Here is a 24,840-nt window from a genome sequence, read left to right as displayed (position 1 = left end):
TTGATCCCAGGACTCAGCAAATTAAATGTTTTAAGTCTGTTTTAAGTGCAACACACAATGTGACACTAGATGGCGATGGTGAGCCTTATGGAGAATTCAATGTATTCTTGTCTGTTGTGGGCACTAAGGGAAGGGTTTGCATCTGCTTTGGACAAAGTGTGAATCCAGAAGCGAAGTGGGCTACTTTGCAGAAACTCAGGCTTTGTTTGAAGTGAAGCAGGGTTTCCCCAAAGTAAACTTTTCCAAGAATTGCATTGCATGTCATGTTGTCTCTCTGTACTGAGCTGGAATAATTATAATCTGTTTTAAGTTCAGTTAGCTTCCAGTTTAAAATGGAACAATTGAAGACTTCTTTCTGGGCTCTTTAGGAAGCTAGTAAAATTAGCTTCATTTTTTTCTTTTTAACCCTGATAATTCCACAACCAGCATTACAGAATCCTACTATTTTGTACTTCTAGTACAAACTGCCAGTAAATCTCATCCCTTGTAGGCATTTATGATAGGTAAGTTTTTGAAACTTGGCAAATGGCAGAGTATTGGGCCCATTGTTGACCTCACTGAATTACCTTTACACCCCAAAACTCTCAGCACATCAGAAAGCTATTCCTAATTTATGGGGGTTCGTGGAATCTGACCCCAGTCTTCTGCTTCTTTGCTCCAGGTCTGTATTTTACCAGTATTGCTCAACTTGGCTTAGAGCAAACAGTGGGCTAATAATGAGTGTCAGCAAGTGTCAAATGCCACAACTGGGACTAATATTTTATTTCATAGTAGGAAATAACTATTTTAAGTCAATTGCAGCTAACTGATTCCTAAATGATTTCTGTGAGCATGTAGTTCAGCTAGCCAAAAGGACAATGTGAACTTTAAAAAAACAAAAGCAAATGATGCTAATTTTGCCAATTATTATTTTCATATTTTGGTGTTGTTTCATAGTTACATGCAAATCTTAATGACATTAAACAGTTCATCACCATATTGTACAATCACCTGGGGGCAAATAAAATAGTACAATGATAAAGTATTAAAATATCAATGATGATGATGATGATGATGATAATTTATTATTTATACCCCGCTCATCTGGCTGGGTTTCCCCAGCCACTCTGGGCGGCTTCCAGCAGAATATTAAAATACAATGATTCATCAAATGTAAAAAGCTTCCCTAAACAGGGGTGCCTTCAGATGTCTTCTAAAAGTCAGATAGTTGTTTATTTCTTTGACATCTGATGGGAGGGCGTTCCACAGGGCGGGAGGCACTACTGAGAAAGCCCTCTGCCTGGTTCCCTGTAACTTGGCTTCTTGCAATGAGGGAACCGCTAGAAGGCCCTCGGCGCTGGACCTCAATGTCCGGGCAGAACGATGGAGGTGGAGGCGCTCCTTCAGATATACTGGACCGAGGCCGTTTAGGGCTTTAAAGGTCAGCAACAACACTTTGAGCTTGGGGGTCGCATAAATAAAGCAGCCACACATATAAAACAGCAGATAGAAAGATTACCTTAAGGCTGCGAGACTGAACATACTTTTCTGGGAGTGAGTTCCATTGAATTCAGTTCACTGGATTGCACAGTAAAACAAGACAGACTTAGGCTGTCATCTAAAAAGATAACAGTCCTGGTGAAACTCAGGGTTGAAGTCCCATTGTGAGTAAAACAGATAGGGTAACACAGATTTGGTTTTGGATTTTTTTGTGCAAAAGCTTTGACAGATGAAAATGCAGTTCTTTACTTCTGTTGCTACACCACTCTATAAGAAGTCTCCTCTACAACATGCTGTTTTATTTGAATTTGGTGATGACTGAGCTTGTGACATAGAGTTTCTCCTTCTTTTGCTCAAAGTAACACCTTATGAAAGTAATCTCTTTTTCTACAATCTTGTTTTCATTAGTCTTGTAAAACAATTAATTTCTAAATAAATAAATAAAACCTCCAAAGGAACATTAAATTATTTCATTTCTAAGTTCCAGGAGACCTTTCTGCACAATAAAATCATCTGGGTTAAAATTCCAGGTGATTAGTTTTAGTTTTATTTATTTGATTAATGCGGAGGCTTGTTTCAGGAGATCACCCTGCAGTGGGAAGCTTATATTACTGCCACATCCTCTTTGAATGTGACAGCTTATAAAGTTTGTAGTCAGCCACAGCAAGAGAGGAAGAGAAGACTCCCTGAAAAAGACACTGATGTTGGGAAAGATGGAGGGCACAAGGAGAAGGGGACGACAGAGGACGAGATAGTTGGGCAGTGTTCTTGAAGCTACCAGCATGAGTTTGACCAAACTGCAGGAAGCAGTGGAAGGCAGAAGTGCCTGGCGTGCTCTGGTCCATGGGGTCACGAAGAGTCGGACATGACTAAATGACTAAACAACAACAACAACACAGCAAGAGAGAATTGATACTTAAGTGAGAAAAAGGAAAGGAGTCAGATAAGGGGCAAAAATTTGCCAGTGTATTTTGTAAAGACATGTGCACCACTATCACATTAGATATAATGGGAGGGTACGGCAATAAGCATACAGTAAAGCATAAAAACACCCATTTAAAAACAGTACAAAATAATAATTAAAAAGAGAACGGAGGACTATTTAGTTGTCCAAAAGAAAACAAAATAAAACTGCAAGTAACCCAACATGTAAATAAAAATGTTTTGCTGCAGTATCTTTCCACAAAAAGTAAATAAAGGTATTGACTGTTGAATAGTGGAAGAGATGGAAGAAGGACACAGCTCTGTTGGATTCACAGCTCTTTATTGCAGCACTTAGAATTGCTCCTGGAATCAGGCTGACTGCAGCCTAGCTGGCTGCTTTATATAATACTAAGTAACTTTAAACAGTCTTGGGACACGGGTGGCGCTGTGGGTAAAACCTCAGTGCCTAGGACTTGCTGATCGCATGGATGAGCTCCCGTCTTTCGGTCCCAGCTCCTGCCCACCTAGCAGTTCGAAAGCACCCTCAAGTGCAAGTAGATAAATAGGTACCGCTTTATAGCGGGAAGGTAAATGGTGTTTCCGTGTGCTGCGCTGGTGCTGGCTCACCAGAGCAGCTTCATCACGCTGGCCACGTGACCCGGAAGTGTCTCCGGACAGCGCTGGCCCCCGGCCTCTTAAGTGAGATGGGCGCACAACCCTAGAGTCGGACACGACTGGCTTGTACGGGCAGGGGTACCTTTACCTTTAAACTTGGAACAGTAACAACTCACAACTAGCTAACCAATCAGGAGCGACAGTTTTCAATCCTTCATTTACATACTGGTGGCCCTGAGTGAGAACTGCAACTTATGTAATGGGAGGGTAACATTGTAATGGGAGTCATAACATTGACTAAAAAACAAACCCCAAATAAAAAAACCAAAATAAATAGACCTACATTGCTGCCTCCATGGTTTCAATATTTGCTTCTGTATTGTGCTGAGCTTTCAATCTCAAGAATAACATGGCTCTCATGGTGGAATTCTTTTGCCCCTCTCTTTATTCATATATGTCAGCAGGCAGATTTCTATAATGAGATTTACTAACTCTCCAAAGGATATAACCTTGAAATGCAGGGGCTCTTTAGCACAATCTAATCAATATTATCTCATTTATCATCTCTCGTGAAGCTTGGATTGTAGTGGGGACAAAAAATGCATTTGTAACATTTAGGGAGAAAAGTTTCTGGGCAGGAAAATCAATAGAAAAACCCAGTTGTTTTGTGTTATATCGGAGTAGTGCTGACTAGAATCCCTCGAGCCTTTTATTTAGACAGGTAATATGCTTTATGGCAATTTCATATTAATCTATACATGCTTCATTTTTCTTTTCTATATAGAGTATGGTATGTTTTCGTGACCAAATGGGTGGAATAAAAGAAGATCACCTGTTTAGAGTTTTGCAATTAGCTCAACAAACTTTCTCATACATAATAGCTTTCTAGGCATGGAACAAGTGGAAGTGGTGATGAGCCCTTAGTTATTAGCTTCAGTGGGTCTGCTCTGATTCGAGGCTAATGTACAGAATAAACATAGCTTTCCACCAGATCCTGCGCTTTTCCAAAGCTTGTGATACTGTTCCCAGCAAGTTAAATGTTTCAAAATAGGCATTGAAGTTTGTATTTTGAGAGAAAACGTACATCTTAAATACATATCAAACATATTAAACATATTAGATACATATTTTGAAATAAAGACATTTAAAATATAATTTATTTTGCAGATTAACGTGGTATGGATTTTTGGATAAAAGCATATTAAAGAATCACTAGCTGGAAAAAATATTTTTCCCATCCCTGAGGACATATAAAACATTCTAAATAGGCACTGCAGTCTGCTAGGTATTTTGAGAAGGGGCTTGGTGTGTTGTACATAGCCTGCTAGGATGCATAATTTGCATCTCTGACAACATACCAAGCTAAAAGAGGTGAATTTTTTAAAGCAACCCTCAAATTCCATAAAATATTATTTTTGTAGAAAATATTTTACTGTTGCCACAATTATTTTTTAATGTGAGGTAACACATTTTTGCATACCATTCCGCTATCTCTTTCTACTGTCTATTGCCTTGTTATCTCTGACAATATAGGCACACCCTTTACATAAACTTTAAATACAATGATATTGAAACACAAATGGAGAACATACAATTTTTAGCTGGTGTAAATTTAAGGCCCTGTTGTATTTAAAGTATGAAAAGAAAAGCAATACATTTACTGTGGTTATTCTTGTGTTCCTGTTTGGTGTTGCTTTTGGCCAGTATTGGTATGGTGAAATGTGTTAATGGAAATTTTGAATTTATATTACCATCAACTGAAATTTAGAGTTACGTGCTTGTAACTCTGGGAGGCAGAGCATGCATCAAGTTATATGCATTTGTTAACATATGGCATATTCGATTGATTGCAGCACCGCATGTGAAAGGTATTTGCAAGCATATGGATCCAATTTAAAGCATTATATCACAATGGAATAGTTGTCAGGCTCTGAGTTTAGGCGATTGCATCTTAAGATTTTATGTATGTATTCAGGCCTTGTTCTTAGATAGCTAAAAGCTGGTTTGCAAGAGGACATTTTGAACACATTGTCTTTGCTCTTCTGGTGAAACAATCAAGAGATGAACCAACAAAGTATTCTTTTAGTTTCACATATGAATTGGCAATTTATAGCATGAGCCTAACCATGTTTATTCAATAGTAAGCCCATTAGAATCACAAGGATTTACTTCTAAATAAGTGTTTTTAAAGGATTGCAGCCTTTGTTGAGAGGTAAAAGTAAATTGAATTGAACTCAAATGGACTTTATTTTAGGTGTGTAGGATTGCAGGCCTGTTGTCTTTGTCCATGGAGTAAGGAAATCAGCCCTGAGTGCTCACTGGAAGGACAGATCCTGAAGCTGAGACTCTAATACTTGGGCCACCTCAGCAACCTGAGGAGAGTACAATCATACTTTGGGCCAACCAAACCAACTTGCCCAGCAACAGGGGGTGTTTGGTTAAGCCCACCGCAACCCGTGCTCTCCATGAAGGAGAACATGCTTTGGTGCCAGAATTAAAATGGTGGCGCTGGCAAGTTCAAACATGCAGGCATTGGACTCTGCTTAGCACCACTGCTGTGCCTCCTTGCCATTATGGGCAGGGAGACAGGTGACCAAGTAGCATTTCCATTAGAAGTAACACTTGCCAGACAATCTTCAGCTGCCCATCATAGGGGCACAAGACAGAATGATGACCTTGTTCACATAGAATCACTGGTGCTTTGGTTTATGAATGTGGCGGGTGGCTGCTGCTCCTGTCAATGAATAGGCATTGCCAGTGGATAGGGAAGCCACAGACAAGGGAGAAGAGCCCACTGAAGGCAGCTGGTTGTGGGCATCTGGAAAAAACAAAAACCTAGGAGCCAGTTCTGCAGAATTGCTTAAGCGGTGAGCTGTTTTCGATCTGCTTCTGCAAAAACACACAGAGGCAGAACATGTGAGAACCACAAGGAAAAACCCAGGAGAGTATTAATTTGCTGAGGAGACCTTGTAGGCGCTCCTTTAAAAGTAAGTAAGGAAAGCGTAGCTCTTCCAGAATGAACACCTAGGCCTGCATCCAAAGTTGTCCACTGTAAGAGAATGAAACTGTACTAGATGAACCTGCTGGATCAATCCAATGGCCCGTCTCCACCAGCGCAATGCGACTTCCATGCACACAACAGAGCTTCCTCTCCCTTTCCTGTCTCTTCCAGCTGCCCACACACCCTCAAAATCAGCTCCAGGGGCTTGGGGAACTTTGCATAACAGATTTTGGGGGTGGGCAGGGAGAGGAGAGGAAACAGAGTCCCGTTGTACCAGCGGAAATTGTCAGTGTTTGTAAAAGAAATGGTTCTGACCTCCTTTTTTACTTCTTTGCTTAGTCCTCAGACCTTAGTTGACACAAAAGAGTCTTTGAGAAAGAGTATTCTTGCAGAGTATTGCTGCTTTTATTCTTAAAAAGTCTTCTTCTCCAACCACGACCAACAGCTTTTACACACACCAAACACAACCAGCTTTCGACCATCCAACCGACCTACACTCAACAGTAACATTGACCACTCTATATATATAGGTACAGTTTGGTGAAAGGTTGCATGAGTCATTGTAGGCCGCTGACTCATGTTGACTTAGTTCTTTTAGCATTAAAGAAACAGTGGCCAATTTTTAGCCGTGACAGAAATATGTATGTGGAACACTGGAAACGACCCCATGTCTGGTAGCCCCCATATGAAAAAAGCACATTGCCATTGTTGAGTTTACAATCCATTGCAAGATCTGATGTCTTACAAAAGTTACATTATATTAAAATAAATCAGCCATGTAATGAAAATTACATAGAGCTGCTATTTGTGCTTTTAGTGTTTTATTCAGTGGGTGGTAGCTGTAGGTCAGTAGACATTCAGGATTAGCTCTGGCTGGCAAACCTTGGTATTCATTTGTAACTTGTTGATATTTTGCAATATGTGACTACGAATGGCTTGTGCCATTATTACTGTTCTGCTAATTTTATACCACCGTTTGCCTGGCTGATCGCTGTAAAAATGATTAATTATTGCAGCATCTGATACATCAATATGGTTAGACAGTGGTCCTGAATAGCAGGGTACCTTCTGGGAGCAGAAGAGAGCAAAAACTGCATATGAGCAATCTGCATAGCACTATATTATATGGAAGCAAGAACCAAAACTCATTATCCAAGGTTTAATGAAGCTTTGTGTGGGGAAACAAATGTTGCAGAAAGCATCTTATAGCATTTTCAAGGAAGCAAGTATTCTCATTTCAGCTGAAATTCTTTTTCCTTTAAAATTATACAGCATTAACAAAATTCTGGTTGAGGAAATAGACTTTTTGACTAGGAATGAAACTGGAATCACTTTTACACTACAGTGGTACCTCGGGTTACATACATTTCAGGTTACATACGCTTCAGGTTACAGACTCTGCTAACCCAGAAATAGTACCTCGGGTTAAGAACTTTGCTTCAGGATGAGAACAGAAATTGTGCTCTGGTGGTGCGTGGCGGCAGTGGGAGGCCCCATTAGCTAAAGTGGTGCTTCAGGTTAAGAACAGTTTCAGGTTAAGTACGGACCTCCAGAATGAATTAAGTACTTAATCCGAGGTACCACTGTACTACTGAGCATGCAGTAGTACTGTGAAGTTAGGGATAACAGGCTAGCATGATCCCCTCCCCACAAGAAAACCAACCAAACAAAAACAGTTCTCTTTACTTATGGCACTTATGGCATCTCCAACTACCTTAGTTTTCTTATATTCTTTGCTTTCACATCACTGAACGCCATGTTAATTTTGCAGTGTTGCAGAGGTGCGGTTAAGCCTCCAAAATGCTTCCTAAAATCAAGTGACTGAATTGCAGACAAGCATTTTATAAATCCTAGAGACATTAATCATGTAAGTGTACTTTCACTCATTGGAAGACCTGAAACAAGCAGCATTGCTTCAGTAAACTGTCTTCAGGATCAGCCCTCTCAAGGGATAACATTTGCTCTCCAAGGGGCCTGTCTGGAGGCGAGAGAGCTGTGTGGAGGAAACAGTAAATGGGCAAAGCTTGCAGACCACTTCTGGTGCAGTGGGCTATACTCACAACCCTCTGTGACCTTCTTAGAATTGCTCTCCCATAAGAATAATTGTTCATCACTGCCTATGCTGCTTGAAGGTCATGTTGAATGGAACAGAAAAGCAAGCAACAGCTATATGTTGCATGTCGCTTTTTCTTTTTTCTTTTAATGCACCTAGCCTTTGAAATGGGCACCTGAAGTATACTTATACTCCAGCTTGCCTATTACATTTCAGGCAGGAAAAAGGGGAAGTAATTTGAATCCCCATTTTCAAAACAAATTTATTTATTTGGTTTTTCAGATTAAAACTTTACAGTCACATATCCAACATACAACATAGAAACAAGATTCCAAAGAATCTCCCCTTTGTGTGTCCTATTGTTAATGATTTCCTCCTGCGTTTTTTATAGTAGTCCAAATCTTTTACCTCTCCATTGTGTCCAAAATTCACCATTAAACCACAAGTGTTATTCCAGCCCTACTGAAGATTCTAACTGTTTACAGTGGTTGAATCCCCATTTTCATTGGTCTGGCTCTACCTAGGCATCTTATTGTAAAACTCAGCTTGGTACTTGGAGACCACAACAAATAGGTGATTTTCACCAAACCACGCCAATATTATACTACCATGCCTGACCAAAGAATTCCGAGATCACCACTGGTAATTTGAGCAAGAGCAATATTTTCCTCGCAGACAACACTTACGCTAGTTGTTGTTATTTTTTTAAGGGTCAACGTTGTAAATCTTTTTGTTACCATAAATGAGAAAATATAAATATAAAAATATAAGCAGGAGGATTTTTAAGAGACTTAATTTGTTTGTTTTCTGCCAACAGAAGTTCTCTGGACTGCTCACAAAGCCAAAAACATACAGAACATTAAAAAAAGAGTGTATAAAAATGAAAAGCAATAACAAATTAATTTAAACATGGAGAAATTAAAACTTAATTTCAAACTCAATTTTAAAACTCAAATAAGATTTCTGACTGTATATTGTGCATTATGAATGAAACACTGTCTTTTAATTCCTTGTGGGCTTAGATTTGGCCCCTCTTGATTTCTTAGAACTGAAGGCCGCTCACGAAACAGTTAAAATGAATTTTGAGAAACATGCTGCAGATGCTCAGAGTGGCTAGGAAAACGGATAGTGAAGATGAAATTGTTGTGGATCACATGCTAATAATTTTATTTTACAGGTGTATTCTTTTAGTTTGTTGCAGTAAAATACGCACACAAATAGATGTCTGGGGCACCTTAAAGGCTAACAGACTTACTATGCCATAAAGGTACGTGTGCCAGATCCCATTTCATCTGATGTTCAATGTGTGGCCTCTGACCTAAGAAAGCATAAGGAACAGTATGTTGGTTTCTCTTTAAGGTGGCATAAGACACTTGGCTTTTGTTTCATTTCATTTGCTGCCGTTTTGGTGTTTTGTTGTTGTTGCGATAGACTAACAGTGACATTTTCCATAGTGGTGGTTCTATCACAAGCACCAGATGTAGCTGGATGAAGCAGAAATCTATCAAGCTCATGAAGAAAGTAATCTTGATCCCTCCCTCCATTTCTCTGTGCCGTCTATAAGTCTGCACACGTAGGTTACTATGATGGAAAATCCCTGTTTGAGCCAAAGAGCACCATTTTATTTTATTTTATTGGAACTGCAGTGTAGCAGAGTAGAGAGTGTGACTGCAATTAATAACCCATTTTTCTTTTGACAGGATATCACTTGTTTGGGGCCTTCAAGAGGTGTGTGCTTGTCAAATGTTCAGTCATCACCTTCCACCAGTCTTGACGACATTCCTTTAAAGTGTTCTAAATGTCCTGTGTGGGTGCTTGGAGGCAGTTGGGGGGTGGGGGTCAGTGGAATGAGGTTGAATCCTGACAAGACAGAAGTAGGGGGCAGGCAGGTGTGGGGGAATCCCTTGTCCTGAATTGGGTAACTATGCCCCTAAAGGATCAGGTGTGCAGCCTGGGGGTCATTTTGGACTCACAGCTGTCCACGGAGGTGCAGGTCAATGCTGTGTCTGGGCTGTCTATCTACCAGCTTCATCTGGTACACCGGCTGAGACCCTACCTGCCTGCACAGTGTCTCGCCAGGGTGGCACATGCAGGGTGTGTCTGGATTATGTCCAAGATCTATACAGTGGTACCTCGGGTTAAGTACTTAATTCATTCCGGAGGTCTGCTCTTAACCTGAAACTGTTCTTAACCTGAAGCACCACTTTAGTTAATGGGGCCTCCCACTGCTGCCGCACCACCAGAGCACAATTTCTGTTCTCATCCTGAAGCAAAGTTCTTAACCCGAGGTACTATTTCTGGGTTAGCAGAGTCTGTAACCTGAAGCATCTGTAACCTGAAGCGTCTGTAACCCGAGGTACCACTGTACTGAAATGTAATACTTAACATTTGCTCAAAGTGTTCAAAGTATCTCACATGCAAAATCTACTTGCAATCCTGAGTCAAGTATAATTACCTCCCACATTTCCATTTGGGGGGTGGGTGGGGATTGAGGCTTAGGTAGAAAGTGACTTGCTTAAGGCCACCTATGAAATTCATTGCAGAGGTGAACTTGGTTTGGGAACTTCATAGTTCAGTCCTTTAGCACCATCGCTAGACCATAGGAATATTCCTTCCTAAGATAGGTTTCTAAAGAAGAGCTCCAGCTTTGGGAAAGTTGTAGTTCTTAGGAGTCTGGTGGCAGCAGATAAAACTCTGTGGTTAAGCCCAAACAAGCAGTTCCAAGTCATAATATGCAAGGCTTGTTGAAAAGGACACATCCAAATCTTTCTCAGTTGATTAGTTCCATGACAACAACCACTTCATGCATTTGATGAACCGAGCACTGGCCCATGAAAGCTCTTGATACAAATACTTTTGCTAGTCTTTCAGGTGCTGCAACACTCTTTAATGTTGGTGCTTTCACATTTTAAGCTCTCATTAATTCAAGCTATGCTTCCGTGTGCCCATGCAGCAGCGTTTGTGACAATGAGACTATCATGACTGCTCAGAGTTTGAGCCATGTGTTTGAAAAAAGAATTCAGAATTTCAGACTGAAATACTAGGTCTAGGAAGATTACTCAATAGCTAAAGACATGTGATCTGTGATAAACAAAATGCGAGTATGGTAACTGTAAAATTATTTATTATTTTGACAGTTTATATGCCACTTTAATTACAATAATCTCTAAGCACTATACAAGTAACACAATTTTTAAAAACCCAGTTAAAATTACCGTATAAAATCAGAATTCATTTAAAATGCCTATTTTAATTACCTATTTGGGGATCATTCATTATATAGATTAGTTAGAAAGGCTAAATTCTAATACTATAATTCTAGTATAGACGAATAACTCTTAATCAGACCAAGCCTAAATCTCACTAGTTTGGTGACTAATGGAATAATTTACCAATCCAATGTGTTGGATGTTATTCTAAGTGATGTGGCCCTAAGGACGTGCTAAACCCAAATGACCTGTTTCATGGACTGTTCATTGGGGCTTTTAAAGGATTGTCAAGGTTGTAGCTGGGCATGAACCTTCTCCACATTGTCAACCATTGGGCAATATTTCTCTCCAGTTTGGGCTGTCATCCATAGAAGCTGTCAAGCTCTCAGACAGTTTGCTAAGGTGCATGGTGATAACTGCCATAGTTTCTTGGGGGCAGGGGGACCACACATCTTCAAAGCAGAGCATTGTCCAAAGCTAATATTCCACACTGCACCATACTCTCATTATATGATGTAATCCCTATCCTTCATATAGTGGTTTGGGCATTCACAGTGCTAGCTCCTGGGCCTGCATGCCAGCTGCTGTGATCTATGGAGGTTGTTTACTTCTCATAGTGGCTATTCTGAGTGCACTGACCTTATTCAACGCATTGCCCTTTTAGGGTCCTATACCCGGCAATATTAGTATTCTACTCATAGAAACTTCCTCTTGTGAGGACTTGTGGAACCTCTATGATAAATCAGCTTTGATGTCCACATTTTTCCTGGCACACTAAATCTCAGGCAGCGCTATACATTGCCCACAAAAACCCAAAGGACTTCCGATATTTATCCTCCTAGAGCATCGTGTGAAGGTCCTCATTCTTCTAGAGATCATCCCCAATGCTACACTGGTGTAACCCTTATAAGACGGTGGATGGGTCATACTGCCTGGAATTAGGCCAATCCACTTGGGGTTGGGGCCTTATATCCCAACCCACCCACCCAGATTTTGCTCTGAAATCTTGTGAGACCTGGAAATACTGGTTCTCACTTGTTTTCCAGTTTCACTTCATCTTGAGGGCACTTGGGAAGTTCTCCCAGTTGCTGTGGCCAGACTGGATTGTGCTGGGGGTGCAACTGTTCATCTCCTTTCTCCCCACCATCTGTGTGTCAGGGACCCTTAGTGGGCAGGAAGTAAATATTCCAGAAAAAAATAGTTTTGTTTTGTTTTTTAAACAAAACATTGAAGGCAAAATAATGGCCTACATTCCTGTCTTTGGGTAGTCTTGCTCCCACTGATTTGCATCTCATTAGGAGTATGTTGGGTCTGTTTTAAAACACTGTAGCGCTCCACTACTAACTTTGAGGAAAAGTTTAATTGAAAGAAGTGGTTCAAGAATTTTAATAATTATTAGTTATCTGTATAGCATCTCCATCCTCTTGATGAGAGTAAACGGGACAGCCAAATAATAATTTCTTGAAATTCTGTTCATTCACGTAGCGCTAGTTTTCACTGTACTTTGTCTTCTGCAATCTAATTTTTAGTAATTAGGTTATTGAACGGCTATAATAGATGTCAAGAAGTGAAGTAATGGATATAGTCAGAACCATTTCATGCTTTTCAGATAAGATTATATTATACTTAGGCTGGGTCATGACTGACTTCATGACTTCACCAGTTTAATTAAGTCCAATGTCTAAAATGGAATAAAATTGCTTGCCTAAATTGTCATTTCTTAATAATATCATGGGGTGTTTTATTTTGCCAGTCATCTAACAGAAGGTATTTACTTTATCAGATATGGCCTGACAGGTTTACTTTCTAAGAGATTCATTAACAGCACCTGTAGTGGGTTTAAATGACCTTGCACTTGTGGAAAGTGATTTAATTTCCTTAGCTTAAAAAATGCCCTGTCAGTCATTTTTATTTTATTTTGAATTTTACATTATGCAGCACCTCTGCACTCTTTATAGTCAGGCGTACGCTGCAGTTGCTGAGATCTGTTTTTTCTTCCTTTAGAATTGCCAACACAGATGTTTTCCCCACTATATTTTATTTTTAAAATATTTTTTAAAAATACGTTGCCATGTGACCCTTTTTGCTAAGGAGTCAAAACACTTGTTAACTTCAACCCTCTTAAGGCATTATCAAGGTGTGTTGTTATGTAGGGCTGGAGAGGAGCTGCAGGGATGAGCATGTTGGCTCCACCCAACTCTCTTGTCTTCATTGCTTTTTAACTTTAACACGGCCTCAGCCCTATATACCTGAAGCCCTGTATATCCCCATTGTTCAGCCCGAACACTGAGGTCCTTCTCCGAGGGTCTTCTGGCGGTTACAGGGAACCAAGCACAGGGCCTTCTCGATGGTGGTGCCCTCCCTGTGGAACACCCACCCATTAGATATCAAGGAGATAAAGAACTACGCAACTTTTAGAAGACACCTGAAGGCAGCCCTGTATTGGGAAGTTTTATGTTTGACATTCTATTATGTTTTTATATGTGTTGGAAGCCGCCCAGAGTGGCTGGGACAACCCAGCCAGATGGACGGGGTATGATGATGATGGTATGTTTTAGAACCCTGATGTTCCAGCATTATAAAATGCAGGGAGCTTCCACACATAGAGGGAGCTTTATGCAATTAGCCTCCATGAGTTGGAGGGGTATTGCGAAGCAGAGCTAGCACATTCATTCCTGCTGCCTGCCTCACCTGATAACCTTAGGGCTGCCATGTGTCCAGGTGGCACTTTGTCCTGGATCTTAGGCAAGTTAATCGGAAAACTATGGTTTTGTGAAAGAAAATAAAAAAAAGCTCAGCAACTTTGGGGTGTCCTGGTTTTTATTTTTTGAAATATGGCAACCCTAGATAACCCTGCTTGGTAATACCTGAAGAGAGTTTCTCTGTGACATCATGGCAACTCAAGCAAAATTTAGGGATTTTCCCCAGCAGGACAGTACCAGTCACAACCCTTTACGGGATAGTATTTTTAAAAAATACTTTTAAAGTGATTTTGCTTGCTCACTTCAGTGGCCTGGCTCACTAGTTCTTGTTGCATTATGCCTGACTTTGGGAAGAAGGAAAAACCCCGTACAGGGAGATCCCTTTGAGGAGGAGCTGTGGTTTCCCAGACTCCCCTAGACCTTAAGCTTCCTCCTGCCCTCAGCATAGAATGCTAGATGTGTTCAAGTTGACACAGGGACACATGAGACTGGTGGAGGAGTGGCAGTGGTCCCAGCTGAGATATGGTGATGCTGCCACCCACTGCCACAGGTGAGGTATTTGGTGAGGGGAGGGGAGCGATTTCTGTACCCTGCAGATGTTTGTGCTCCTCTGAGACATCATCAACCCAGAGTTTCACCTCTTTGTCCCTTCTGTGCCCTGGCAAATGCACCTGGGAGGACTCCGTTGTTTCTCCACCCACTCATGTTCTGCTGCTGAATGCTGAGACAAATGCACATCAACACAGTGCCTAACCACAGTATTGATGCAAGTGCATCAGCACTGGCCATTCTGCACGCTCATTTGAAAATGTGGAAGATATGAATAGTATGTTAGTCGGGAAATACTCATTCTTATGGGCAATGTAGGAAATACTTCATATGCTGTATTATATGCTTGCAAAAAAGCAGATCTTACTAAAAACGCCATTTTAACCCCCATAATATAGGAATATAGGAAGCTGGCTGATATTGATTCAGACTATTGAGCTATCTATCCCAGTATTGCCTATGCTGACTGAGGAGGAGGAGTTTGGATTTGATATCCCGCTTTATCACTACCCTAAGGAGTCTCAAAGCCGCTAACAAGCTCCTTTCCCTCCCTCCCTCCCAACAAACACTCTGTGAGGTGAGTGGGGCTGAGAGACTTCAGAGAAGTGTGACTGGCCCAAGGTCACTCAGCAGCTGCATGTGGAGGAGCGGGGAAGCGAACCCAGTTCACCAGATTATGAGTCTGCCGCTCTTAACCACTATACTACGCTGGCTCTCTGGACTTTTCGGAGGAGGCTGAAGGAGGTTTTCCAAGGTTACCGAACCTGGGATCATCTTTCCGCAAAGCTTGCACTTTATATCACTGAGGGGGCATTCCCCCAGGTCTGAAATTTTGAATGGAGGTCCCTCTCCTGAGACCCAGAATGCTTGCTTATACTTTTCATCCAATGATTCAACCACAGGAGTAGGTATAAAGCAGAATTAAAAATGGATCACTCATGATGTAATAATATGGCTAATATTACTTTAAGCACAAAAAGGAACAGGTGACAGGGAGGCCTTCAGTTTTCATTTGCACATTTATTTATGAAGATCGTTGTGATAGGTCTAGGAGCTGTTACATAAGCTAAAACAAAATGCTTTCTATTGTTTTGTGCTCTACAGCTTGACCTTGTCAGCCAAGTGTGTGAGTGGTTTATAGCCCCTTCTTTTGCCCAATAATGTTACAGAGTTATTGCTAGTAAAGATGGAATTCATGGACACTCATATTAATGTGCTGTACTTTGGAATGTTCTTTGGAATTCTCTTTACGAATTTGCTTTGCCTCTAACTTTTTTATTAGGTAGATTAGCAGAACAAGCTATTTTACACCAGCATAAGCAAATGCAGTTAAAATGCTATCATAGATGGGAAGCAGTTCATACGGAGTTGGTTTTGAATTCTAAAACAGTTTGATTATGCTATCAGATCTTTATAAAGTATGCATCCCTTGGGAGTAGAGGAGAGCGAATGTACTTGTTGACAGTTTGAATCAAGTTCCCGCTGTGGCAGTAACTAGTTATGGCAAGTAGCCAATTCTTTCATTCTTTCTTAAGTTGTCGCCTGAGGTTGCATTCATTTTTGTACCAGCTGGTGTTTCTTTCTTTAGATATGAGGTATAAAATGGCAGAAAAGCAATCTTGATTTTATTTACATGTGTCTGAAGCCGATGTAAGGGGGGCGGGTGTTGTGAATGCCATTTTAGACTGCGTCTTGCTCCGAAGAGCTAGCTCACAAAGAGTAGTTGCAAATTATTTTACAAAAAATCAAACTTTGTAGCACTCTGGAAGTGCTAAGCTAAGTGTAAGTTCAGGTAACTTTGAGGAGAAAAGTATATGGATTTCTTAAATAATAATACTGGTTTTTTACCTTTTGGAGAGGATGTTCTGAAGCTGCTGGAGTGATTGCTGCCTGACATTACTGCCACTTGTTCCCTGTTAGGGCCCTGATGAATGTGTGGTGGATGGGCAGGAAATTGATCCGGGAGAGAAGGACAGCAATTCATGTGGTTTGGCTCCGCCTGTGAGGAAGGAGCCAGGGCGGGCGAAAGAGTCAGAGTCAGAACAGTCTGAGAAAGAAGGGGCACACACAGGCCATGTTGGAAGTGGAGGAAGAGGCTGTTCAGGTCAGGGATAGGTCTGTTGAATCTCTGCCACCCTCTGCCCCACTGTCTCCTAGATCCTGAAAGGGCTTGAAGAGGAAAAAGCAGTGATGGCTTCCATGTAGGAGAAGCCTCAGATTGCACGTGCGCACCCCACCAGATGAGAGGCGGGGCATGGACCCACTGTTGCTGCTACCGCTCCATAGGGCAGAGACCTGGGAACAGCTGCCTAGATGCTAGAAACATGTTTGCATGCAAGTGTATCCAGGGCACCTTAGGAGCTGTTGTGAGTGTGCTCTTTTGACAATAAAGAATTGCTATCAGTTGTGTGCCTTCCTTGGTTGAGGGGTGCTTGGGACATTACCCCTTTTTTTGGATAGGCTGTCAGATCCTTAAGTGTTGTCATCAACAACATGGCAGCTTGCTTCCTAATTAAACTCCCCCCTCAAAAAAATAAAATAAAATAAATACTGGTTGAAGTTAATTACACCCTGCTGTCGTTTAGCATTCTTGTTTCCTGTAGTGTGATGATTAGATTAATGAGATTCATTGGTACTGATTCTCTTGTCACATTCTTTGAAACCAGATGGATTCTGAATAAAAGTCTCTTTCTTGCACAGCCTTCGTTGGCTATAATGAAAATGTTTCTGTTCCTGACCTTTCTCATGTACTAATGACATGCAGATTTTACGATGAAGAGGGAAATCTCAGTGGGTGGCCTCAGGCCAGTCACTGCCTCTCAGCCTAACCTACATCAACAACAACAACAACAACAAAGAATTTATTATTTATACCCCGCCCATCTGGCTGGGCTTCCCCAGCCACTCTGGGCGGCTTCCAACAAAATATTAAAATACAGTAATGCATCAAACATTAAAAGCTTCCCTAAACAGGGCTGCCTTCAGATGTCTTCTAAGAGTCTAGTAGTTGTTGTTCTCTTTGACATCTGGAGGGAGGGCGTTCCACAGGGTGGGTACCACTGCCGAGAAGGCCCTCTGCCTGGTTCCCTGTAAGAATAAAATAGGGAAGGTGGGGGGAAGCCATGTTTGCCATCTTGAGCTCCTGGTTCCAAGAAGTGGGATAAAAATGTAATAATGACAAGGGGAAATTAGTTGTGATCTCAGAATACTGAAACAGGGCATAAAAAGTCCTTGATGTTGGAATGTTCATTGTCCATAGTTGGTTGGAAAGTACCCATGGGAGCTGGCCAGTGTTAAGGCCCAACATGGTGTAAGCTGGGCTTCTGGGATTGCACTGGGTGACTGAGGGAGCAAGGGCTGACTGCCACAAGTACTGGCCCTTCCGCTAGCATTGAGGATGGGTGGGGAAACTGGTGGGTCAAGAGAGCTGGCTGGGGAAGTCATAGCCCTTCCCAGAACCACTGTGTTGCCGGACAGTGGTGCCCAAATGGAATGAAGACATGATCCTTACCTTACTGCCATCCTACCCTGCTTACATGCTGTAGAAACCAAAGTTAAGTTTGGGCCTGTTTCAAACCACACATGTGCATTTCTTATTCCCATTCCTGCTGCACAAATGAGCCACAGTCTGCCTCACAGATTTAATGCCATTTTATTGTTTTGGTAAAGTATATTCCTAGTCTTCTTTCCTTCCAAGGAGCTTGGGGCAAAATACATAGGGTTCTCAGGTGGTTTCTCATCCGAGCACTGACCATTGACTCAGCCTTGTTTTACTTTTAGCAAGGTTGCTGTCTGATTTTCCTTCGGACCACCAGCACTTTAATGGGGGGGGACCACATGTATCTAAAGGTACATACAGTGGTACCTCGGGTTACATACGCTTCAGGTTACATACGCTTCAGGTTACAGACTCCGCTAACCCAGAAATAGTACCTCGGGTTAAGAACTTTGCTTCAGGATGAGAACAGAACTCATGCTCTGGCGGTGCGGCGGCAGCAGGAGGTCCCATTAGCTAAAGTGGTGCTTCAGGTTAAGAACAGTTTCAGGTTAAGAACAGACCTCCGGAATGAATTAAGTACTTAACCTGAAGTACCACTGTACATGGTGTTTGCCTTGTTAAAAACATTTACTACCGTTATTATTGAAGCCCAAATAATTAGAAATGTATGTGAGGCTTCTTCAGTTTTTAAGTGTGGAATTCAGATAATGTGCAGAAATCCACATATATCTCATTCAAGCGTTCATAGATGGAAGAAACACTGTTTGACTTCAAAGTGTTTTTCTCAAAAGTTTATTCTGCAATTAAATGTGATTTCTCAGGAATATTTGCACACTCCCGGGAAATATACTCCATTGTTTATTTAAAGTACTTATGTGCCACCTTGCAGGGCAAAGCTTTCCCAATGCGGCTGATAAATGATGATTAGTCTTCTATAGAAAACAGGATAATTCAGCTTCTCATAGGCATAGCAGGAACTTTGTATTCCAAATGATTTACAATACAATTCACTTGCAGCACTTCTAGTCCAGATCTCCAATGATCTTTTTACCAATCTACATGTTCTCCAAAATATTGCTTCTGGCCTTTATTTTGACGCTAGTTCCTGTCCAGTACTAATGATGGAAGGATTTTGGAATCTTAATGGCAACCTCTTTCAGATGTGGTTTGGCTTTCTTCATAACATCTTCATTTTTTTCTGCGCCTGTAATTTAGCTGAATTTAGTCTCGTAAAGGAGATCTTTGCAATTATGTAGTAATTTCATAATTACTGTTATATGAGTGATATTAACACAATTAGATAATAGTTTTTTTAAAAAATTCCAATAATTTATGTTCTCACCGATTGGTTTGATAATTGCATGCACTTTTGGTTCTTTGAACAAAGTAAAGGAAAAGGTAAAGGGACCCCTGACCATTAGGTCCAGTCATGACCGACTCTGGGGTTGTGGCGCTCATCTCGCTTTATTGGCCGAGGGAGCCAACGTACAGCTTCCGGGTCATGTGGCCAGCATGACTAAGCCACTTCTGGTGAACCAGAGCAGTGCACGGAAACACCGTTTACTTCCCGCTGGAGCGGTACCTATTTATCTACTTGCACTTTGTACATATTAGCTAATGCACAGCAGCAATTAATTCTCCAGAAAACATCTAGGCCATTGATGTGCAGTTGAGGCCTAGGTGTGTTGGATATTACATGCACAGGCCAACTTCAGACATTGTAGCCCCACAGAGATGTTTGATGCCTGCAGAGGTGGTCCAAGTGTGCTGGGTACATGGGAAGCACAGGCGATCTATTGCTCATAAAACGTAACAAAAACATAAAACACAAACATTAGCAACCAGTGAAATGGGTTTCTATGAGGCAAGATGTAGTGATTACAACAAGAGACTTTACTGAGCTTATAGCTAACAGAACTGTCAAGCAGGGGCAAAGCAACTGCTTATACAGTGGTACCTCGGGTTACATATGCTTCAGGTTACATATGCTTCAGGTTACAGACTCCGCTAACCCAGAAATAATACCTCAGGTTAAGAACTTTGCTTCAGGATGAGAACAGAAATCGTGCTCTGGCAGTGCAGCGGTAGCAAGAGGCACCATTTGCTAAAGTGGTGCTTCAGGTTAAGAACAGTTTCAGGTTAAGAACAGACCTCCAGAATGAATTAAGTACTTAACCCAAGGTACCACTGTATGTATTTCTGAAGACCTGGACCACTCTCACACTCAATGTGATTGGCTGTCTAAATTCCCAAGCTGTGAATCGTAACCCAGAATTTAAGAGCCTATACCAGTAGCCCAAACACTGAAGGTGCTACGTGATTGGATATCATGTATCTGCTCAGACTCCTAGTCCAGACTCAAACTCACAGACCACTGCACACTGTATATATCAACCAGTAAAACAGTGTGCTACAAGTTAGCAGTAGTAGAACAGTCTCATTCAGATTAAAAAGGCCTTCACCTTTGTTCTTTTTTGTGTGTCTGCAAACTAAGATGCACACACTTGCTACAGATATGAACCAAACTTCTGTAATGTTACAGTAAACATAACACGCTTTATCTTGTTCTGTATATATGATACAAGAAAGTCACGATATGCTTATTTGTATTTTTTGTAAAACCCAACAAAAAGTTATACAAAAGGAAGCCATTACCTAGCATTGAAAATACATAAGTTGGAGAGAGAGAGGATCACGCATCTGTTCACCAGTATTGGACAGGGGCTTGCAGAATTGGATGATAACTTTCAGAGAAGATGGTTGCATTTTATGTTTAAACGCTGGCAGTCACTAAAAGTGTTGTGCTCATAATAAAATGACTGCCGTTGGGCAAAGCTAATATTGTAGGGAGTGTGTTTGGGTTGAAAGGCTCAGCCATGTGAGAAGGCTAAAGGAAACGGCTGATCTTGTCAGCCTGTGTCAAAGCATACGGGAGACAGAAAGACTATCTGAGCTAGTTAATCAAGTATGACAGTAATTCTTGTAGTAAATATATCATTTAAGCAGGCATGTTTTATTGCTGTGGTGCGATGTGAACCGTTGTGAAAGTAGAATCCTCCTGTTATTGGCAAGAAATGATAGCTGAATAGTGAAATGTAAGTGGTGACCTGCAAAAATTCACTTTGTGACAGATCCCATCCTTCGCTGTATTCTTCCCTTCTCTCCGCATATAGTACTCTCCTAGTAAGTCCCACGGAGGACCTTAAGGTCCACAAACGATAACACTTTGGAGGTCCCAAGTCACAAGGTGGTTAGACTAGTCTCAACTAGGGCCAGGGCCTTTTCAGTACTGGCCTCGACTTGGTGGAATGCTCTGTCACAAGAGGCTAGGGCCCTGCGGGACTTGACATCTTTCTCCAGGGCCTGCAAGACAGAGCTGTTCCGCCTGGCCTTTGGTTTGGACTTAGTCTGACCCTTATGTTTCCCTCCCCTTATGGTTTTGGTCTATGGGCTACTATTAAAATGAGGTTGCATTTTAAATTGTATTTTAATCCGTATTTTAAATTGCTTTCCCCCCTTCCCCTATTATGTTTTTATTGTAATTTTACTGGTGTTAGCCACCCTGAGCTCTGGCCAGGGAGGGCGGGGTATAAATAAAAATTATATTTACTTACTTACTTACTTACTTACTTAATTACTTACTTACTAAGTGCTTTAGGGCACTTGCAGAGTCATAAGCAGGGTCCTCACTCAAGCCAGCAAATCTCCCAAAAAGTCCCGTTGGTGTGGGATTATAGGATGGCTGGGTGATGAATAAGAATAGATGATCCCTGCACTTTTGTCCCATCTGCTCTCTAAAAGCACACACATGAATGTGTACGAAAACATTCACACACACAAGTCAATGCCCACCTATGCACATGCAGATTTGCACACATTTGTGTGCATGCGCTTCATTCACAGTGGAAGGAAGAAGGAAGCAAAGAAGGAAGCAGGCTCCCTTCTCCACTTCTCACAGTAGAGCCTGCTGATTCCTGGCTCTCTGCGTGCTTTATTGTGTAAGTTATTCTGCAGTTTTAGGAACTGGTCCAGAATGCTTCCACTGCATGCAGGAGCCTGGTGTTGTTCAACCTTACAATGGCTGCAAAAATTATACACAGTCGTACCTCGGAAATCAAACGCCTTGCGAGTCGAACGTTTTGGCTCCTGAACGCCACACACCTGGAAGTGAGTGTTCCAGTTTGCAAACGTTTTTTGGAACCCAAACATCTGACATGGGTTCCACCACTTCCGATTGGCTGCAGGAGCTTCCTGCAGCCAATCGGAAGCCACACCTTGGTTTCCGGATGCTTTGGAGGTCGAACTTCCGAGGTACGACTGTACTTCAAATTTCCCCCGGTTATAAACCAAATGTTGAATATATCTGTTTGTTTGTTTTATGTAAATTGGATACATATGCTTTAGTTTCAGTTCAAAATTAGAAGCACTAAGATATTTGTAGTTACAAGCACAAATAAATATTTGCAGCTACTGCTACAAATCTAAATTTAGAAGGTAAAACATTTTAACCAAATTTTGACAGATGTGTTTGGCAATTAATGATTATTAAGGGATAAGGTGAGACACTTATGAAGAAAATGGAAGGCAGAAATTCAGTAATGTTCTTCTCAACATTTTAATTATAATTTAAAAATCCTCTTATTGAGGATTTGTAAAGGAAAATTATATAGCTATTCATTCAAAAGGATCCAGATTATGTTTTTCACATTTATTTCTTAAGCACTGATTAGCGAACAGAAGCTTATCATCATCATCATCATCAAGGAAAGAATTACATTTGATCTTTATAAATCTAATAGGATGCTCTGTTATTTGAACTGTGATCAGGGAAGGGGGAATTTCCAGTGACTACACTATTCGGCAAATCAGAAACTCTCTTATGCTGCTGGTTTAGTATGTTTCTTCTTCCACCAAACCATTCATTATTAGAAGACATTTGCTAGATACATGCCTTTAGCTTACAACAGAAGATGATTCTGTTGTTCAAGTTTTTAAAGTGGCAGCTTGTATGTTACCTGAAGTGAACAGGAGGGGAAAAGACACAACATTAGGACAACATATTGTCTCTTGCCTCCTACTGTCTGACAAATAGTGCAGAAAATGTGGCACTTGAACATTTTTGGAGAAACGCTTCTCTCCCTCTTTGACTATTTGATCTCACTCTCAAGCTAGGTGAGAAATCTATAAGAAGGCTGTCACAGAAAATGTTGGTGCATTTGATCATGAAGCAGAAGCAAGGATGTGCTCCCAGAGAAAATGTACAATGCACTTATTCTCCATATGGTCGATAGTATTTTGTGGGAGTTTTCTCTGTACCAGTCTTCAGCACCTCCGTGTGGAAACCTTGAGCAGCAATATTCTACAAAAAATATGTGCATTGTATAGAAGCCAGCAATAAAGGGTGCAGTCCAGTGTTCAAGATACACTGCTAGCGTGAAGGATACACTAAGATAATGGTCAAACAACCTGTATAGAAGAGTTATGGGCAGTATAGAGAAGGAGACCCTTACACTGGCCTATGGTGGAAGCAGTATCTGCTGTACAATTTGCCATCCACTGCTATGAGGCTGGTGGCTCTGGCAACTGCCATGTGGCTACCACTGGCCATAGAAGCTGATTCTTCTTCTTCTTCTTCTTCTTCTTCTTCTTCTTCTTCTTCTCTGGCTTGTGGACCTCAGGGCTTCCCTGCCCTGTTTTGTGGGGGGTGGAGCCTGCTGCATAAAGCCACAGAGGGGCTACTCATGAAGGAGGATGCTGAAGACCATGTCTGTATGGTACCAGTCAGGGAAAATAGGCCTTCCTGTCTACTCCCACAGTTGGAGCAAGGATACAAATATGGTGGTACTGAGCACCCTGTGGGACTACCAATGCCCATACTTCCAGTGGAAGCCCGTATTGTGCTTCTACCAGCTGCAGAGCTGAGCAACAGAGTGATCATGACTTCTTCATGCCATCCTTGCCAATAATGGTGAAGATGATGATGATGATGATAAACTGACAGGCAGCAGCTCTTCAGAGTTTCAGGCAGGCATCACTCTAAACCCCACCTAGGGATGCTTGGGATTGAACCTTGGACCTTCTGCTTGCAAGTCAAGCCAAAACAAACACAGCCTTTTAATTTCATCCTCATCACAATCTACTATATTAATCACTATTTTACCAAGGCTCTTTTTTTTTTTTTTTGGTGTAATGCGAATGGAGAGCCATATGTTGAACTTGACTAATGACAAGAAGACTGAAGGTTTTTTCATTAATCTTCACCGCTTCTGTTTAATTAACTTCTTCTTGAGAAAAACAATAAAGAACATGTGTATTGTAACATTTTAATAAGTTCTTGAGTCTTCTTGTCCTTGACTGTGTGACAATGGTGAATGAACTCTGTCCTTAAAAAACACTCCCATCAGTATAATTTAAGAAAAGGATGGAGATTCAGGGGAGTATCATTCCCACCCTTTCCTCAATACTTTATTTTATTTGGCAAGGGAAATGCTAGACACAAAAGATGATTCAATAGAAAGAAAGCAGCAGAATAGGCTTTAAAATTAATGAGAATAGCAAGCTCTTGAAGTCAGGGGTTGCTGGAATTTCAAGATGTTCTGCGTAGTACTGATGTATATACAGTGGTACCTCGGGTTAAGTACTTAATTCGTTCTGGAGGTCTCTTCTTAACCTGAAACTGTTCTTAACCTGAAGCACCACTTTAGCTAATGGGGCCTCCTGCTGCCGCCATGCAGCCGGAGCACGATTTCTGTTATCATCCTGAAGCAAAGTTCTTAACCCAAGGTAATATTTCTGAGTTAGCGGAGTCT

At 41.3% G+C, this 24,840-nt stretch overlaps 1 protein-coding gene across 4 annotated transcripts in view; it reads left to right on the top strand.

The window, feature by feature from the left end:
- Positions 1 to 24,840, top strand: part of SNTG2 (syntrophin gamma 2) — a 229,470-nt gene that overhangs the window by 12,626 nt on the left and 192,004 nt on the right. The window lies entirely within an intron of this gene.

The sequence above is a fragment of the Podarcis vaucheri genome (genome assembly GCF_965113315.1).
Source record: "Podarcis vaucheri genome assembly, chromosome: 3".
In the NCBI taxonomy this organism is placed as follows: Eukaryota; Metazoa; Chordata; class Lepidosauria; order Squamata; family Lacertidae; genus Podarcis; species Podarcis vaucheri.
The sequence above is the reverse complement of the archived record's forward strand: the minus strand, read 5'-3'. Positions and strand labels throughout refer to the sequence as shown.